The sequence below is a fragment of the Tursiops truncatus genome, chromosome 1 (assembly GCF_011762595.2).
Source record: "Tursiops truncatus isolate mTurTru1 chromosome 1, mTurTru1.mat.Y, whole genome shotgun sequence".
In the NCBI taxonomy this organism is placed as follows: Eukaryota; Metazoa; Chordata; class Mammalia; order Artiodactyla; family Delphinidae; genus Tursiops; species Tursiops truncatus.
The window spans coordinates 31,868,520-31,878,443 of NC_047034.1; the positions used below are offsets into that span (position 1 = coordinate 31,868,520).

At 42.9% G+C, this 9,924-nt stretch overlaps 2 pseudogenes; one reads left to right on the plus strand and one right to left on the minus strand.

Annotated features, from left to right (window-relative positions):
• Nucleotides 1–256: 256 nt before the first annotated feature.
• On the plus strand, nucleotides 257–3,694 carry LOC117309418 (UDP-N-acetylglucosamine--peptide N-acetylglucosaminyltransferase 110 kDa subunit pseudogene; annotated as a pseudogene).
• A 3,843-nt stretch (nucleotides 3,695–7,537) lies between these two features.
• LOC109547291 (ferritin light chain pseudogene) lies at nucleotides 7,538–8,169 on the minus strand (annotated as a pseudogene).
• Nucleotides 8,170–9,924: the final 1,755 nt, after the last annotated feature.

Below are 9,924 nucleotides of genomic sequence, written 5' to 3' on the forward strand. Positions count from 1 at the left end.
GGCAAATGTATAGGTAATTTTTATTCCCTTATTAGGAGAAAAATGGTGGAAGAGGGCAGGGTTAAGAATTAAGATTTCAAGAGCGTGAGAGGTAGATGGCCAACCAGAGTTCCTAAGGTTCGGTGCCTGTAACTGTCGCCGCCGCTTAAGCCTGCCAAAGCAGTGGTACGGCTGCTGCGCTTGTGTTTGCTACCTCTAGAAACATTCTTGCCAGTAGTGGCGGCAGCGGGACTCAATTACCCCCTTTTCTCACTCTCTCCAGAAGCTCCAGATGGCGTCTTCTGTGGGCAACGTGGCCGACAGCACAGAACCAACGAGACGTATGCTTTCCTTCCAAGGGTTAGCTGAGTTGGCACATCAGGAATATCAGGCAGGAGATTTTGAGGCAGCTGAGAGACACTGCATGCAGCTGTGGAGACAGGAGCCAGACAATACTGGAGTACTTTTATTACTTTCATCTATACATTTCCAGTGTCGAAGGCTGGACAGATCTGCCCACTATAGTACTCTGGCAATTAAACAGAACCCTCTTCTGGCAGAAGCCTATTCGAATTTGGGGAATGTGTACAAGGAAAGAGGGCAGTTGCAGGAAGCAGTTGAGCATTACCGGCATGCATTGCGTCTCAAACCAGACTTCATTGATGGTTATATTAACCTGGCAGCCGCTTTGGTAGCAGCAGGCGACAAGGAAGGGGCAGTACAAGCTTACGTCTCTGCCCTTCAGTACAATCGTGATTTGTACAGTGTTTGCAGTGACCTAGGGGACCTGCTCAAAGCCCTGGGTCGGTTGGAAGAAGCCAAAGCATGTTATGTGAAAGCAATTGAGACGCAACCGAACTTTGCAGTAGCTTGGAGTAATCTTGGCTGTGTTTTCAATGCACAAGGGGAGATTTGGCTTGCAATTCATCACTTTGAAAAGGCTGTCAACCTTGACCCCAATTTTCTGGATGCTTATATCAATTTAGGAAATGTCTTGAAAGAGGCACGGATTTTTGACAGAGCTGTGGCAGCTTACCTTCGTGCCATAAGCTTGAGTCCAAATCATGCAGTGGTGCATGGCAACCTGGCTTGTGTATACTATGAGCAAGGCCTGATAGATCTGGCAATAGACACCTACAGGCGAGCTATTGAATTGCAACCACATTTCCCTGATGCTTACTGCAACCTAGCCAATGCTCTCAAAGAGAAGGGCAGTGTTGCCGAAGCAGAAGACTGTTATAATACAGCTCTGTGGCTGTGTCCCACCCATGCAGACTCTCTGAATAACCTAGCCAATATCAACCGAGAACAGGGAAACATTGAAGAGGCAGTTTGCTTGTATCGTAAAGCATTAGAAGTCTTCCCAGAGTTTGCTGCTGCCCATTCAAATTTAGCAAGTGTATTGCAGCAGCAGGGAAAACTGCAGGAAGCTCTGATGCATTATAAGGAGGCTATTCGAATCAGTCCTACCTTTGCTGATGCCTACTGTAACATGGGAAACACTCTAAAGGAGATGCAGGACGTTCAGGGAGCCTTGCAGTGTTATACTCGTGCCATTCAGATTAACCCTGCATTTGCGGATGCCCACAGCAGTCTGGCTTCCATTCACAAGGATTCAGGGAATATTCCAGAAGCAATTGCTTCTTATCGCACTGCTCTGAAGCTTAAACCTGATTTTCCTGACGCTTATTGTAATTTGGCTCATTGCCTGCAGATCGTCTGTGATTGGACAGACTATGATGAGCGAATGAAGAAGTTGGTCAGCATTGTGACTGACCAGCTGGAGAAGAATAGGTTGCCTTCTGTGCAGCCTCATCATAGTATGCTCTATCCTCTTTCTCATGGCTTCAGGAAGGCTATTGCTGAGCGGCATGGGAACCTCTGCTTGGATAAGATAAATGTCCTTCATAAACCACCGTATGAACATCCAAAAGACTTGAAGCTCAGTGATGGTCGACTGCGTGTAGGATACGTGAGTTCTGACTTTGGGAATCATCCTACTTCTCATCTTATGCAGTCTATTCCAGGCATGCATAATCCTGATAAATTTGAGGTATTCTGTTATGCCCTGAGCCCAGATGATGGCACAAACTTCCGAGCAAAGGTGATGGCAGAAGCCCATCATTTCATTGATCTTTCTCAGATTCCATGCAATGGGAAAGCAGCTGATCGCATCCATCAAGATGGTATACACATCCTTGTAAATATGAATGGTTATACCAAGTGTGCTCGAAATGAACTCTTTGCTCTCAGGCCAGCTCCTATTCAGGCAATGTGGCTGGGCTACCCTGGGACCAGTGGCGTGCTTTTCATGGATTATATCATCACTGATCAGGAAACTTCACCTGCTGAAGTTGCTGAGCAGTATTCTGAGAAACTGGCTTATATGCCCCATACTTTCTTTATTGGTGATCATGCTAATATGTTCCCTCACCTGAAGAAGAAAGCAGTCATCGATTTTAAGTCCAATGGGCACATTTATGACAATCGGATTGTGCTGAATGGCATCGACCTCAAAGCATTTCTTGATAGTCTGCCAGATGTGAAAATTGTCAAGATGAAGTATCCTGATGGAGGGCACAACGCAGACAGCAGTAATACAGCTCTTAATATGCCTGTCATTCCAATGAATACTATTGCAGAAGCAGTTATTGAAATGATTAACAGAGGACAAATTCAGATAACAATTAATGGATTCAGTATTAGCAATGGGCTGGCAACTACTCTGATCAACAATAAGGCTGCCACTGGAGAAGAGGTTCCCCGTACCATTACTGTAACCACACGTTCTCAGTACGGGTTACCGGAAGATGCCATTGTGTACTGTAACTTCAATCAGTTATATAAAATTGATCCATCTACTTTGCAGATGTGGGCAAATATTCTGAAGCGTGTTCCCAATAGTGTACTGTGGCTGTTGCGTTTTCCAGCAGTAGGAGAACCTAATATCCAACAGTATGCACAAAATATGGGCCTTCCCCTGAACCGTATCATTTTTTCACCTGTTGCTCCTAAAGAGGAACATGTTCGGAGAGGCCAGCTGGCTGATGTCTGCTTGGACACTCCACTCTGTAATGGACACACCACAGGGATGGATGTCCTTTGGGCAGGGACACCCATGGTGACTATGCCAGGAGAGACTCTTGCTTCCCGAGTTGCAGCTTCCCAGCTCACTTGTTTAGGCTGTCTTGAGCTTATTGCTAAAAATAGACAAGAATATGAAGACATAGCTGTGAAACTGGGAACTGATCTAGAATACCTGAAGAAAATTCGTGGCAAAGTCTGGAAGCAGAGAACATCTAGCCCTCTATTCAACACTAAACAATACACAATGGAACTAGAGCAGCTCTATCTACAGATGTGGGAGCATTATGCAGCTGGCAACAAACCTGATCACATGATTAAGCCTGTTGAAGTCACTGAGTCGGCCTAAATAATGACTGTGTGCACAGGAGAATTACCCCTGTACCTGAGCCTCAACCTTCTGGGGGAAAGGGAACTACTTTTTCCTTATCTGTACAATACCATGTTGCAGATGGGTGACAGACAATGATAAGAAATAGCACAGCCAGACTTGCTTCCTGCATGATCATGATAGGGAGAGACACAAGAGATGGGAAACTGCTGTTCCACAAGGAGTCTCCATAGAATTTTGCAGCAGCCAGGTGTCTGGAAGGTCTGGAAGGTAAGTCTGGAAGGTCTGATCTCCCTTGGTCTTCCATGGGGTGGATGGTTAGTGTGGACGGGAGATAGAGATTGCCCAGCCGTTTTGTGATTATCATGAATTGATTGAGTCTTCTGAATTAAATTTTTTCTTTATATTTTGGGTATTGGAGCTTTTAAAAATGTTTGGTTTCAGATATTTTTATTCATGTCAAGTGTATATGATTCTCTTGAGATAAGGTTTTAAGCTAAAATATTCCTTGTTTTAGTTTCTGAACTCTACAGATATGGGGACTTTGCTGGTGTAGTCTTTTTATAGGTTTTATAAACCACTTGAGCCTATATCAGTCATTTTAGTGTCTGACATAATGTTTGGAACTATCAGTGCTTTGTTGGTTTATAGATGATGGCTTAAATTCTTTTCCTGGTCCATTTCCTTCTTCCCTTCCCCCCACTTTAAAAATTCTCCTGTAACTTGGCTAACAAAAAACCAAGTCTGATTCAAAACCTCCCAGAGTGTTTCTCTTAAACACATCATCTGGTGCCAAATGAAGATTCTTAGGAGTGAATATTAATTACGAAGGGCACAGTTGTGGTACTGTCACTGATGATAATAATAATGGATTTTTGGCCTAGAGTTTTGACCTATTTCACCAGTGTTTTACCGTTGACTGCCCCTCTATGCTGCTTCCAAAAGTGATAGTGTGTGATAAGATTTTTACTTCCATTTCTAAAGTTTGGTTTTTTTTAAGTGAGTCCTGTTCTTCCTTTTTCTTTCAGCAGAAATGAAATCCCAGGTAAGTATAAGTATTCAAATATTTGATCTGTAAGTCACAGTTATCTCCAGTACATTAAATAACTTTCATCAAAAAACAGTTATAGGTAAAGAGCTCTGAAGGACCAGCTATGTATATGATAATTATGTTTCAGACCTTCTAGGGTATTATATATAATAACTTGTCTTCTGGACGTGGTCTTGAAGTCTTTATGGATTCAGCCTCAGTAGTAGCGAACTGCACTGCTACTTGGTTTGGAGTACAAATTAGACTTTAGCCCTCCTGGAGGTTGAGTTTTTGGTATTGAAAACCATAGGAATGAAATTATTGTATTTCAACAAAGGATGGAGGGCTTGAGGCTTAAACAAGCCAACATATGAATATATGTTTTTGTCTTGCTCTACTGCATATATGCTGTCTACTAACAGATATTTTGCCTGCTAGTAGTGTTATGTCTTTCCAAAGTGTGGAGGCAGTGCACCTATTCTGTAGTTGCAGCTGATGCCTGAATATATCCTAGCTCACAAATTATTGATTAATAAGAACTTGAATTTCTGAAAGATTTGTACTGTTAACCAAAACCTGAGCAAGGAGTCTCAAATGTAATTCTTAGCCAGAATTACATGTTAATGTACCATTTAAAGTGTAAATCAAGGAACATCAGTGTAGGGATTTCTTTTAATTTATTTTTTATCTGCTTGAAATATCAGTTAAAAGTTGCCAGCTTGTTTGCAGATGAACAGACGTTTGAAGTTCACCAAACTGCTTAATGTGGAATAGGATAATAGACTTCCAACGCCCTCAAGGCTGTGACCTGCAGCCATTTTACATAGCACATCATCCTCCTATAGGGATGAACCTTTCCCTGGCCCGAAAAGTAGCAGCTCTGTTGAAGGTTTGCTTATTGTAGCAGGCTTTTGTTTCCAGGTAACATGTCTGTGGAAGACTTAATTCTGAATAGAGATGTAGATATTACTGGAAACTAATTGTTTTTTCTATTATACTCTGCTTTATCAAAAAAGTAAAACATTTAAATTGTGCTACAGAAGTTCAGATGTTGTCTTGCAATCTTTAAACTATAAATGAATGAGTTGCCCTTAAAAAAAAAAAAAGAATTAAGCAGTTAAGCTGTTGGTCCCACATCAGACAAATTATCCTTATACCTCCTGTCAGGATTGTTAAGAGAGACTGTTATTTTATTAATCCTTATGATCCCGTGATTCTTTCTTTCATGTTTCAGGGCACAGCAGGTGAGAGAGTGGATTTGTTAAGCTGGGTGGGTTTATCCTTCTTTTATGCGTTCATTCAATTTTATGTTCATTTACTTATTGTACACATATGGCAATAGAAGCTGCTAAAGCAATCATTGCTATTCTGCAAAACAACAAGGCACAGAAGCAGATGTCTTATTTCCGAGATTTTTCCCCCCAGAATTATTATGATTAAAGATCCTTTCCCCCACTCCCTGGAGAGGACAAGGGGCTGCTCGCTGCAGGTTTTTTAATGACTTGGGGAAAGGCTCAAGTATCCCCCATTATGGTAATCCACCCCAGGGGCAAACCACACAAGAATATTATGAATTTATTTTATTTTTCTATCCTTGCAAAGGTAATACTCAGCTCATTAGAATATGAAAACTATACTGTCAAATTTCAGAATTACATGGATGAAGAAAATCACCAAAGTGGCATCATATCATGTGTATTATAGTTGTATTTACTATATTGACTATATTAACTATGTTGTGTTAACAATATATTGTATAACTATATACAGTGAAAAGGCAAAATGCTGTAACTTATTTCAGAGAAAATAATTATGTTGGCAAACCCCAAATTGTACATTGTAGATGGGTCCTAGGAAAAGAAGATTTAATTCATAGTGGACAAGAGGTTAGCTTCTGTTTTCAGCCATGTGCTATTTCAAGAAATTACACATCATGAATAATACAGGATATAAGAGGAATAGTCTAAAGACAGAAAAGCACATTTTGATTAGGAAAGAGAATTTAAGACTTAAGTCTTTTTTTTTTTAAGGAAAACTGCCTTATTACTATGAGATAAGAAAATTGTTTCCTTCTTTTCTTCCTTGCTTTCTTCTTCTTTTTTTTTAACCTTTTTTTATTTTGGATATTTGACCTCTAAGCTGAGATGACTGGAAATGCCTCCTCTGGGCATCAACCTTTTTGAAAGACTTTTTCCCCCTCCCTAAGGGCTGTTTGTCTCTTGGAGGCATTGTCTACATTACTCACCAAGAGGCAAGCATTGGTCCTTGCACTAAATGCTGACATCTCCTGATAAGAGGGAAGCTGCAAAGTAGAACAATTGAAGGTCAATATGTTGATATTGGTCTCAAGCGCATTGATGTACATTTGTGTATTGGGGAAGGGGAGTGAAGCTTGAGAGTGGGCCAGTGGGGAGGGGTAAATATTTTGTGATGCTGTCTACCTATGGGCTTATAAAGTTTACAGCTGCATTAGGAGGACAAGCATTACCATTAGCATGAAAAGTAGGGCAGACCTCAGTTGCAAAAACCTTTTACACATAGGGCAATACGTAAATGATACACCTTATTGCATTCACCCACTCACCCTCCCCTGTTCACACTAATTGGAAATTTCAATCCATTTCAGAGAAGTAACACAACTATCAATCATTTTCCCTGGCACGAATCTTTCAGGAGGAAGAAAATGGAATACACCTAGCAACAGAGCTCACGCACTAGCCCATGTGTCTTAGATTTAATATCTGATCACTAGCTGGATTGAAGCCAAGAGGTGGTTCACAAAGTTGCTGCACGTTAGAATCACCTGGGGAACTCTGAGACCTCCCCGTGCCCAGGCTCCTCCCTAGACCTACTGAATCAAAATCTCTGGGGCTGGGACCCAGACACCAATGTTTTTCTTAAAAGCTCTTTAGGTGATTCATACGAGCAGCAAAGCTTGAGAACCAGCACAATAACGGGAACAAACTTATTTCACACAGATAAAGTGGGGCAATTCATATGTTAAAAGAACATGAATATATTTATTTATTTATTTATTTATTTATTACTCTTTATTCTGTTTGTGTTTCAAATAGGCTTTTTTTGTTTTCTTCTGCAAAAAGCGTTGTCTCCATTTGGTCCAAGGCTTGGGAGAGGGCTCCAGGGCGGTTACAAAGCTGCCTAGTGGCTGCAGAGCGGGGCATCAGGCAGAAGCTCTGACGCCAGAGGGGCTCCTCAGAGGCCGCTGGACTTCAGAGACTCCTGTTTGTGCTCGAGGGTGAGCCTTTCAAAGAGATACTCGCCCAGCACAGCCTGCGGAGGTTGGTCAGGTGGTCGCCCATCTTCTTGATGAGGTTCACCTGCTCCTCCAGGAAGCGGCTCTCCAGGAAGTCACAGAGGTGGGAGTCTGCGTGGGCGGAACGCAGGGCGCGCAGATCCGATAGTGCCTGGTTCAGGTTCTTCTCCCTAAGAATGGCGGCTTCCACAGCGTCCTGGGTTTTACCCCACTCATCTTGAGAAGGCTTCCGCGCATCCTGGAAGAGGGCGCGGTCGCAGCACTGGCTTTGCATTTTCAAGAGACGCTGGGCACCCTCACACTTCTCCTCAGCCAGTTGGCGAAAAATGTGGCCCACACTGTCCAGAATCTCATTGTTGCTGTCGAAATAGAAGCTCAGAGAGAGGTAAGTGTCCCCAGATGCATGTTGAACAGGCGGTGGACGGCGGCCTCTACCTCGATGGAATAATTCCGACGAACCTGGGAACTCATGGTTGATCAGTGATAAGGAGCTAATCTCAAAAAAACGGTGTTGGTCTGTCCTGGAGGCTGGATAGCTGAGTGGCTGATTCCAAAGGTTGTGACAGGAAGAAAGGTTGAAGGGTGGTCGGGGGCTGGAGCAAGGAGCGTCTCTGGGTCTGTTCATTCCAAACACTGTTGAAGCAAAAGACAGATCTGCAGGACCGCCGAGCGCACTGCCTCAAATAGGCTTTGATATAAATGAACGAGAAGTCCAAGAAAGGACAAAACTTACCCTTCCCCCGACCAAAATAGCTGGCGATACTAGAATCTAGACCTGGGAAGGGATTCTTCCATTACTTTCTTAACATTCCAAGCCACTAGAGCAGTGGTTCTCAACGTATGGTCACCTTGTAACCAAGCAGTACCCTATGGGGCCTTCCTAGGACAGACCCATCGCCCATATCCTCTGCTGTAGTTCCTCTCTGAAGTACTCAGATAATAATATCTCAGGCATATTTCTTGAGTTTTCAGATGCTAAAAACCACCACCCAGTGGAAGAAATTAACTCCTTGATGATCATGAGCACGTAGCCCCCAGACCTTCTGGCACCTAAGGATGGATAATGTTATCTGCCCTGTGGCCTCAACATCAACCAATCAGAGGATTGTGCACGAGCTGATCACATTCCCTGGGACGTCCCTCCCTCACCTGGCCTTTAAAAATGCTTTGCTGAAATCCTTTGGAGATTTCAGGGTGTTTTGGAACACGGGCCACCCCTCTCCTTGCTTGATCCTGCAATAAACCTTTTTCTGCTCCAGACTCCAACCTTTAGGTTTGTTTGGCCTCACTGTGCTTCAGACACACGAACCTGCATTCGGTAACAACCTGACCAGCTTTACCAGCGTCCCCTGATAATGTGTCAGATATTCAAGTTTTAGGGCCCTGTCCCAGCACTATGGAATCAGCAACTCTGGTGGGGCTCAGTGATCTCTGTTATAACAGGCCCTCCAGATGATTTTTATTCGCATTAAAGTTTGAAAATATCTGCATTGTCAGCTGGCCAAAGCGTCCACCAGCAGGTGAAGGGGAGTGGCGCCTGGAAAAGATAGGGACCAGCCAAGGCAAGTACAGCAGCATTTGCCGTGGTAGTAATGGAGAATGCCTTTTCTCCACTGGTTGGCACAGACTAGGATCTGGGAGCAGTGGCAGGGTTATTTAGGATGCTTTACATTTCAATGTAGAGGGACCGCTGTCCTGGTTTGCCAGGGACTTCCCCTGTGTGAGCACTTAAAATCTCATCCTGGCAAACCCCTTAGCCCTGGGTTTGAAAAACTTAGGGAATAACATGAAATGTAGGGGAAACATGATCTAGGTTTTGGGCAAGTCACAAGTGCTAATTAAATCTAAGCAAGTTGGACAACATCTAGCCTTCTCTACCCAGTTTCGGGGAGGTAAATCTGATTGGGTGAAAGGACTTATTGTTAAGAGATCTTTGTAGAAACATCCCCTTCTTCTTAGTCTGCTGGTTCTCAGTTCTGGCTAGACACTGGCATCATCTGAGGAGATTTAAAATGATTTTATTGGTCTAGGATGACCAACTGTTGGTGTGAGGGTTTTTAAAAAGTGCTTCAGATGATTCTAATGCGCAACCAAATTTAGGTGCCACTGCTTAAGCTTTTGAACCGCTGCTACATATTTTCACCTCATCTTCCTATGAGAATATCCAACTGTAGCTGAGGTTTTGTTTTTTTTTTCTTTTTTTAACTGTCTTATTATAAGATTTAC